The sequence below is a fragment of the Anser anser genome (assembly GCF_964211835.1).
Source record: "Anser anser genome assembly, chromosome: 5".
NCBI lineage: Eukaryota > Metazoa > Chordata > Aves > Anseriformes > Anatidae > Anser > Anser anser.
The window spans coordinates 47,647,587-47,658,293 of NC_139725.1; the positions used below are offsets into that span (position 1 = coordinate 47,647,587).

At 35.4% G+C, this 10,707-nt stretch overlaps 1 long non-coding RNA gene across 1 annotated transcript; it reads right to left on the reverse strand.

Annotated features, from left to right (window-relative positions):
* Positions 1-226: 226 nt before the first annotated feature.
* On the reverse strand, positions 227-5,005 carry LOC310899777. The gene is made up of 3 exons (XR_014584658.1): positions 4,930-5,005; positions 1,740-1,822; positions 227-482 (listed from the first exon to the last, which is right to left on the reverse strand). It is a non-coding gene; the product is annotated as an uncharacterized lncRNA (long non-coding RNA).
* Between the last annotated feature and the right edge of the window lie 5,702 nt (positions 5,006-10,707).

The following is a 10,707-nucleotide window of genomic DNA, read 5'->3' on the forward strand; positions in this document are numbered from 1 at the left end:
TTTTGACTTTTTTCTACCCTTGAGGAAACAAGTATATCTGTAGCAACTTGATGGTTAAAAAAGAATATATGTCTTTTTATTTTAGAAAATAAATACATAAGAGGAAAAAATATCGTTTGGGAAGTTATTCAAAAGTAGCCAAAATTACACATTGTTTTCAATTCTTTTGCTTCTGACTCTCTGAACCTGACTTTGACTTGACCACAATAGACTGGCAGGGATTGTGTTCTGCTCTCTCACCTTCCAAATTGAAGAGCAAGTCCCATATATTAGAGAAACAGAAGAATGTTTGTCCAGTGGACCCTAACAGTTAGGCAATTCCCATCATCTTTCTAAGAATCAGATTATTAGACTACTGGGAATTTACAGAATTCCCAGCTTCTGAATGTCTGTGAGCATCTCCTCTGTAGTCTCAAGACACCCTTAGTTCTCACTGAAGTTCTGCTTCTGCTGTCTCAATTTTCTTCTGGATTTCTTGGCTCCTGAAAAAGTTAAATAAAAGATACAACACTTTTAAATTAAACAGCTCTATAAAGAACAAGAGGGTATTTCAAAGATCATTGCTTAGCAAAATAAATCTATGTAGCAATCCCTAATCATATTTTATAAAGCTGAACAAGTTCTCTTGTAAAAAGGGAGACTTGAAAGCTATGTCTGTAGTATGTTAAAGAGATGTGTACGAGTGTATCTAATATAATCCCTAACACATCAGGAACTGAATCATATTTATGGTCATGAAACCTATTGCAATTTACCAAATTTGAGAAGTAGCTTAATTAAAAAAAAAAAAAAAAAAAAAAGATAATGCATCACAAAATATATTTTCTTCATTTGCACTGACAAGTGAAGCCTAGTTTTAAATGTTTATGATAACTTATAGTGAGCTAGTAAATAGCATGAAAAATTTATTATAAGAACAGTAATAAAATAGGAAGTTTCTAAAACCTTTTTTTTTTTTCTGATTTCAAATACTTAAGGCATCAATGGTTAGTGCTAAGGTCTAGATATGATAAAAAATATGAAGTACAAAATAAACTTTTTATTTTTTCCTTGATATTCAAATTTTTATTGGTCCTGTAGTAGACATGTTTGAAGGTTTTAATGATGCCATTTTTAGAGACATGCAAAGCTACATTTTTCTTGCTCTACAGTAAAGGCACCACTCAGCTGAAATTATACCAAAGCAGTGGTAGAATAGGGACCTAAATTATGTTTTTATTCTCTCCTTGCAGGCTGGAATTTGTTTAATAAGATTTTCCATAAAGGCATTTACTGTGTACATAATGATAAAAACTTTAAAATCCTTACAATGCTGTTTTTCTTTGCACGTAAAAATAGGGACATAAAGAGAGGTAGTTTTGTTCCAAGTAATGTTGTTATATGCATTCTTTTTCAGCTCATCTGTTCTATTATGTCAACGAGCATTATGTCTACAGTGCTGTGCCCTGGAATAATCATAATTAGTGAGATTAAATTGGAAACATTTTTGTTAGCAGTAATTTTAGAACTTGTAAAGGTCAGGGGAAATGCTGGGAGAATTTTACTCTCCACCAGGGTACAAAATAGGTTGGATCATTACAGGGAAAAAAAAAAAACATATATCAAAAGAAATATGTTTGCATGTTAAATCTTTAAAAAGGCTGTCATTAATTTATGTGCCATTAAGGAACACAGGTTTTTATACAACTGTCTATTATACTCCTCAAGAAAACTCTAATACCATCTGTCACTTTCAGTACCTGTGAGAGACAGAGGTTTTCTTTCAATTGCCTTCCATCCTTTGTCATCCTTTCCTGCTTTTTTAGTGCTGTCTGGCAAAATGCTGTAATGATAGAGTGATTTTTTTTTTTCCAAAATTTAATCATATACTATAAACTCCTGCTTAAAAAAGAAAAGAAAAAAAAAATCTGTTTTAAGAAACACATATCCTTCATCCTTCTTTTGATTTGCTTTGAGTTGTTTTATTTTTTGTTGTTGTTGTGGTTGTGGTTGTTGTTGTTTGTTTTTCAAAACTTACAAGTATAAATTATATGGTTAGTTATACATTAATTTGTTGAGGCAGTGATCATGACTGCACACACAAATTACACAGTTCTGCTTTTAAATGGTAAATGGCATTTGAAAATAAGTTAGAGTATACTGTAACTATGCAATACTGATCTACTTGTTATTATTTGTTGGCACTTTTGTAGCTGCTTACTTTAAAAAAGAAAAAAAAAAGATACATGTATTCTCCAATTTACAGATCACCTAATTGATACATAGCTTATGTGAGCTCGCAGAGCAGACCCATAATTTTCCTGAAGGTATCCTTAGCAAAAAAAAATCTTAAAATTGAAACCTGTTGGTGGCTAGCATCTCTGAGAACAAAATTCATGAGAGGATTATAGTTCAATACACAGTCGGTTTTGGTCAGTAGCCCCTTTATTTTTTAAAGGCAGACATCTAAGTAAAGATCACATCTCTGATCAAAGTAGATGTGAAGCTGTTCACAAATAAAATATCAGGATAAAAGATGTCTAAAGAGAAAGTCCTACTCCAGGAACATAATCTTATTGTGAAGTGAAAGAAAAAAACGTGATTCCCAGAGTGACATTTACCTGGACAAAATAGCCATATTATAGCAAAAAAGAATTTCTTTACAATTGATCGTGTCCCGAAGATAAAATATAACATAGGAAACCTGTCTTAAATAGGTGTCTGTTTTCACTCAGCCCCCAATAGACTGATACCTAGAGCATCAAAATTGACAGGTTGGTTGGTATAGTCCTTTCAAAAGGAACACAGATCTGCTATCTGTGGATGAATCAATCCATCATGATGATGAAACCACATTTGTACTCCTAATCTCAATATTAACGTGCCATAAATAGGTATTTTCAATGGAATTAAGAAGCATTCCAATGAGACTTTAAAAAGCTGCTTATATTTATTCTAGTTCTCACTGTTCCAGGCTAAGTAAGCCCTCAGAGTTACATTTTTTCAGAAAAAAAATCTGGTTAGTATAACCAATATTGCACTATCAAACTTCTGACTATTCCACACATAAATAAACGCCCTCCAATTCTTTAATGCTGCTATTGTGAATTGCTATATGTTGTGAATTCATCCAAACATTCCCTTAGAAAGCTGTCAAATACTGATCCCTCTGATCAGTTCAATACCTGAAGAGAAAAGCAGAAAGTGGAAGCATTAAAAGATTTGACCCATTTTATAACCATTTTATTTTGACCTATTTTATTTGAACCATTTTAAAAGCTAGAGAGGAAATGAGTTGTTACATGATTCAGGCTTTATGTGAAAAGGTAGAGGAGTAGCTGATTTCATCAGTAGCTTTATTTGTCATTTAATCAAATGAGAAACTAGAAACCAAGTTTAATAATGCAGCTGATACTGGATATATTTTCTCTCCTTGATATAATAACAGAGAAATTCACTTCAAATTAACTCTTGCAAGGCCAATAATGCCTTTTAGAAATCTGAACAAACATTTTCTTCTCAAAGGAGACAGGCATGTTTCTCTTCACTCCTATTTTTCAATCAGATGATATTTGTATTGGGAAGAGATGCCTCATGTTTTAGAGGTCACCTGCTCCTGCTGATTCTTCTGCCCCTGAAGTCATAATCTTCTGCCTGTGACATCACAATTAGTTTCTGCAGAGCTGATTATAGCAACAAACAAAAGATTATGACTTCAGGTGAGGGATAAGCAGCAGGAACAGATGAGCTCCTGAGGAAAATGTTCCGTGTTGATGATTGTATCCTTAGAAACAAAGTACAGAAAGGAAAAGTTGTGCTCAAGTCAGAACATAATACTTTATATGAGACAGCAGTATCTGTTTAGCAATTGCTTATTCGTCACATCCATATAATTATTTTCCAGATAACTGCTGCTTGATAAAAGCAAGGCATGGCAAATATTTAATATATAATACCAGGATTCCCAGAACTACATTTAATTTAGATTTACAAGACACAGATTGTCTCATTATGTATTACCCATACTACACAATAGATAAGCAGTGCACTTCACAATATCAATAAAGATACATTCCCTGCACCACAGCATTTACAGTCTAGGTTAAATGAAAATACACAGAACTGTAAACAAGACTAAAATACAAGATGTCAAGGCAGAAAAGAACGAATTAAGTGATAATATAATTCTGTGGGAGGTTAATATCTTGAAACTAATATGTAGATTTTAGCATGAATTACTATCTGCTCACTGTTTAAGAAATTATTTTTTTTTATTTACCTGTCAAGTTAAACCCATTGAGAAAAGCAGTGTTTTCTGTCTAATGGTGTCAGTACAGGGCTTTGCGACTCTACCATTTGCCTGCTGAATGACTTTACATAAGTCACTCAACATGTCCAGATCTCATTAAGCACTCTGTGAAATGCAGTGCTGTAACCATTACAATATTAGGGACTTTTTAGTCCTTCATATGGGTGCCTGCTCTGAATGACATAAATATCTGCTATATAAATATTTTCATAAGGGTTTTGTCACCTATTTTAAGTTACAGCCCTGAGAACCAGAGCTCCTACTAAAGTCAAGGACAGAATGAATTTCCCAAACTTTACACGTAACGAAATGATGAAGTTGCATTTTAAGGGAAGTGTGTATGAAAACCATTTTCCCTTCTCTTTCGGAGCAAGAAGTACATACCAAAGATATCAGAAACGATACTTCTGAATAATAAATTTAGGTTTCCCGTCAAAAAAATATTCATTGGAAGAGAAGAAATCCCCTGTAGTGAAATAGAAAATAAAGAGCTTGCTAAAGCTGCAAATGTTCAGCTTGTTGATACTGTACTTTGAAACCTGTGGAAGCCTTCATTTTGACTCTGCAGAAATATATCTTCACTCAAAGGCGTTCTAGCTATTAATATTCCATAAATTATAATTAATCTTTTTAAATCTTACCTTGATGAAAGAAGCCAAGCAGTTAAGATTAAGCCCTTAGTCCCTAAAATTTCCACTTGCCTAGAGGGTATTCTTCTGGGCTCAGTACTCAGCCCCCTACTGATTCTAATTTATATAAATGATCTGTTGCCTCTCTCACACTACTGTAGGGGTACCATGCATACAGGCAAATTAAAGACAGGCTGGTGATAATGAATTACTAGGTAGACACTTTCCTCATGGGCTGCTGCTAACGCTGATTTAATTAATTCTACAAGAAGTTAAAATTCAAGTTGAACTTCAAGTATTGTCCAGGCTGTGGCCAAATGGCTAAGGGAAGTAATACCTCTTAAGGCTCGATCTGACCACGAATCATGTATTTGAAGTCAGTAGGGAGAAAAAAAAAAAAAAGTAGAATAGTAAAATTAATAATAATGAAGTACCTAATCTAAATGGAACTAGCTCAGAAGATATAAAAAGGGCCTGCGGTCAGTGGCAAAGTAACATACACTGAAGCAAGTAAAAACTAAATGCATTTTTTTGGCTGCTTCTGGTAACATTGACATTCAGAAGTATGACATCTTCATTTCTTCCCTTCTGGGTCTTCTGAGCAGAAGGCCTATGCATTACTTAAATACTTCCTATTTCCTTAAAGGTGTAGGTGTCATGCAGTTTTTACACAAGTTCTCATCACAAGAATGAATCTTAGGCAAGTCATTTTATTTCTCAGTGGATCTGATACCTAAGCTGGGGAAAGCTCTCTTTGAGGTTACAAGTGGGGCTAACTAGTCTTCTGAAGGGCTTAAAAATATGTTTTTAAGTTCTCATGGTCTTCTGTTGCACACAATAGTTTTAGTGTTTTATCTTCAACTACTCTAAAGTCTGTTATGGACTGTTTTGAAGTATATGCATGCCTGTGATTTCTGGTGGCACACAAAAAGGATGACTTCTGAATTATTGCATGATGGCCTGTGGTTCCCTCCAGCTATATGCCCTCAGAGACCTCCAAAAGAAAAGCTATATCATTATGCAAATATCTACTGTACCATTTGAACTACTGTTGGGGATTGGCTAGAGGCCAGAATATCTGGAATTAAACAACACTATTCAATCAGATTGCCCAGCTGAAAAATCATCAAGTGTAGTTAAAGATGTAGAATGAGAAGAGTTACAGAGAAAGCAGCTGGTAAGAAACTCCTCTTAAGATGCACAGAAGTTTATTTGCAAACTTCACTGACCATCTTGATTGTCATGAGGAAGCTGTTGAGAATGCTGAAAGATGGCTAACAGTTACTAAATGAAAACATTTACAGAGTAAAGAGCAGAGACCCTTTTCAAAGGATAATGAACAAGGAAGCCCTGGGTAGGTGACACAGTAAACATGTCCAGATTCCAGGACAGAAAAGACTGTTCTGAAGTTCTAACAGCTTTATATTGGGAATAGGCTGCAAGGCAAAACACATTGGGTACATTGAGGACGAGGTCCTAGGGTGTCTGCATGCTTTTATTAGCATCTTCTGCATACAAATACTGACACACACACGGCAGATATCACAAGAAAAAAAAAAAAAAACAACTGAATTCAGTCTAACCAAAACAGCTTTGAATGATATGTAATTAACTAGAGGTTAATAAATTATATGTTCAGGATCTATATTAGCAATAAAAGAAAGAAATCAACAGATAAACTAGACAGATGTTGCAATAGAACAGCAAATTTGTAAACGCCCTTCTATAACTAATACCAAAAAGTTTTAACCCCACATAACCACACACAACCATACCCACCTTTCCTTCACAGGATGTGCGGGTTACAAGAATGCACACCTTCCAGGGAGTGGTGTTCCCCTCTTGTTCAAGATGCAGAAACTCCAACTTCGTGTGTACCCATGCCCCATGCCAAACCCTACAGTCTTCTAATGCTCACAGTGGTGAGAAGGGCCTCTTACAAGATGACCTGTGTACACCCTGAGCTGTTAGTGCATGTCCCGGATGCTGACTGCTCACGACATCCTTTGATGACATCCACAGAACGACACCCTTTTTGGCCAAGACAGGGTTGTGATGCTGTCAGGGAAACTTTTGGCAGCTGCTGTTTCCATCTTCCAGTTCCATTTTTTTCCTACTGTTAAAAATACTTGTACTTCTATAATTCATTTTCAGCTGACTCCTCCTTTTCTCCAAAGGCTTGTGGCAACACTTCGGTTTCTCTTTAATCAGACTGATGATCATCTTAAGCAAATTTCATCATTGCTGATTTCCTCATAGCATTATTGGTTTTGGGTAAAACCCTCTCCCTCAGAGGTGGATAGAGTAGTTTCTTCACACCCACACTCTTCCCTTATTACTTGTTGTTATCCAGGCCATACTACCAAGAGCAGGCCACATGGACATCCCTACAGTAGTGACCTCCCCAAGTACTGATAGATATTCTATTCTGATCTTTCAATACATGCCCCATTATGTCCCATTGACATTATAATTTTATTTGTCACCATAAAACCTTATAAACTATGCTGTAGGTTTATTTGATAGTATAAGCCAGAAGAAGACGTATCCTCCATAGAGAGTATTGTTTTTGTTTTGATTTGGTTTTTTTTTGTTTGTTTTTGTTTTTGTTTCCCCCCTCCTATCTTAGGCTAGAACCTCATCAGCATTGGTCCTATGCTATTATTTTTAATTTGCATGGAGAAACCAGAAAATTGAAAATTTAGTACTTCAAAATAATCAGCAAAAGTGCAGTGAAATAAAACACACCCTTTCCTGAGTCAGAAATGAATAAAAAGCAGGAATGGTATTATATGTTGTGCCAGTGCCAAGGGATTTATGTTCAAAAGATTTCACTGATGTCATGTAGGTCTTGAACTGACATTGCACACCACTCATCACTTGCAGTGACAGAGAAGCCACAGTACATCAATGTCTTTATTGACAGCAGTGACGTATCTTGGATGAAGAGTCTCCCATGTTTATCCTTAAGGTTGTCAGCTTTATTTCTGCATTTCTAAGTACTCGGGCTTGTTTGTGGGTTAGAAGAGCAATATCTGCAATTGTACAAATAGTCCTTCAAACTCAGGGACATAGGATTACAAGAGAGATCCTGGGTTATTAAATCTTGCTCCCCGATTTTGGGAATATGCACACAATCTAGCTTTTTTCATACATAAGTAAGGCTCCTTCTTAAAGTTAGTTAGGTTCTCATTCACTGCATTGACTAATAAAACATGGTTGTTTTCCTTTCCAGATTCTTACTTCCCTCATTTTAATTATTATTTTAGTTTACAGACTGAATGTAACATCATCATCAGTTTATATCCATTTCTTTTTATATCACCATTTTTTCAGCTAGATGATTTTTTTTTTTCCCTTTCTGGCACACACTTACTCGATGCATTTTTAAAGTGCAAATACTTTTTTTTACATAATCTTCATTTTTCTATCTTTCCTCATTCACTAATAAGACAAATTTTCCAGCCTCTTGGTTACCAATGTAAACCTTATAAAACTGACTACTAAATGAAAGCAGTAGCTCTGATTTCATTTAGCTCTTCAGAATGGCAGAAGCATTGTACATGAAGTTCTGTGTAATGTCTCGTTGGTGCACTGTGCTGGTATCTCTTGGAAATAATTTCTCTGGTTCAAGGGTCATACAGGAAATTTCCATGGCCCTTTCAGTGGCTTATACTCATACTGTGATTAATTAAATATTTTCTTTTCATCGGATATGGCTTCAGGCTGACAAATTGTCAGCTTTAATAGAAATTTCTCTTTGATACAAATCTTATGTCTTTCTTTGTGGCAGGTGGCTTATGGAAAACAGGCACTTCCAAAGCATGATACTTTATGATAGCATGCCTATTGATTGATTGTTGTTGTTTGTAATTTTCTATTTTAGGATAACAGCTTGTTGAATGTTTTTGACAAAATATCCTTGATCATATAGCTCTGCTTTCTTGATGTTGATGTAAAATTGTCTTTTTTCCTTTCTGCTATCTATCCTTCTCGTGACCATCACATGCTTTCTTTTTCCTTTGTGATAACCTTTTAATGCCTTTTTTTTTTTCTCTTAGATCTTAGCAGCTATTTCATTCCTTTCTCTTCTTCTCCATCACAACCTTGAACTATTTTATGCACACCATATCACCTTCAGTTCTCATATATTCCCTGCTGCAAACTTTCACAGGTGAATGCTTGTGCTTAAATGAGCTCAGTCAGAGGTAACTGTTGAGGGCAACTCCTTCATTGCACTCTGCAGATTCTGCTGCTAGGTCATATCACTGTCTTCTGTCCTCTTCAGCCCACCTGGCTCAGTAGCTTGTTTAAACAACATCAATCAGGGAAGATGTCCTCTGTGCGCTGTCCTGTACTTCCTCATCAGGTTGATGTCTAGTTGTTTTTCTATCTTTTCTTAGTTCGGTTGTGCCCTCATTTTGTTTGTCATTAATTGTTCATCTGTCACTACAGGCAGAGACCTCTGCTCCATCCAGTGCTGTATATAAGCATTCCCCAGATGCCTAGCTGTGGTGAATGACACACATTGTCATAAGCACGCAAACTTAGAAGAGGAAGTTCAAAAACCAGAAAGAAAATGAAAAAAAAATCAATTTGAATACCTCATGTACCAAGAGGTTAATTTCATGCTTTTGAAGGTCAGTCTCTAATTTTGATTCAGTGAGTATTGTTTTTTTCTTGGCAAGCTGCTGTTATAGAAGCAAAATGCTTTATAATAAATCATAATGAATGCAGATATTTCCATCTGAGAAGATTTGCAGAGAACTGCAAAGACTTGCAGAAAACTTATTTTACATTTTATAACTAAAGATCCAACTTGGCAGCATTTTTAAGAAAGATTCTAAGTACTGTCAAATTATTGCTTACTAAACTGGATTACTAAATACAGTATTGACTGCAGTCTTTCCTCGATATTCTATGAGTCAGGTAAAGTGTAGCTGTAGTTGCTCTGAATGAAAAGCCTCCCAGCTTCCAGATACTTTGAATTTGTACATTGCAGTTAGTTTGGACAGAATCTGTTCAGGAGATTGGATAAGGCATCTTTAGAATTTCACTTTTTTTTTTTTTTTTTTGCTTATCTCACACAGAACAACAAAAGTGACTGGTCTCAGAAACCTGAAGTTTTTCAGTATAGAACAAATATTTTCAGCTTAGTCACAAAGCCAATTCACACAGAGCTTTTAAATATTTTGCTTCTTCTATTTCACTAGACATTTTACTATAAGTCCAGGAAAAAAAAGTAGTTTTAGCTGCCCGTGATGTGGAGATGGCATTTGAACCCATATTTTACATTCCTTAGAGCACAGCCTATGCAGTGAATATATCTGTCTAGATTCGTTTACATACCTTGTGCTTTATGCTTGAGGAAGAGCATAAGAACCACCTGTCAAACACTGAGTAAATTTGAGATAAAGAACACAAACTCAAACAAAGAAACACCTTCAGTTTAATTTCACCTTAGCAAGACACTACAAATGTCTGTGGACAAAGTTAATATATCAGGAATGCAATTACAAACATCATGAATAGGTACACTGGTTTTATAAAATGGATGCATTCTTCCAGATCATCCACTGCTGAAGAGACCATAAAATGAGAGGTTGGCTTGCAGCGTTTCCTCCCATTCTTCCAGTGCTGTTATGTTGCTTATCTTTGTAATCTTTTGTTTCTCAGTGTCTGTGGAAACATCCTTCTCAGGTGTGCATATATCAGTCTAGCCAAGTATTGCTGGGGTGCTCTCACTGCCACATCATGATTCTTGTCTGCCTGAGGCATTTCACAGTATAA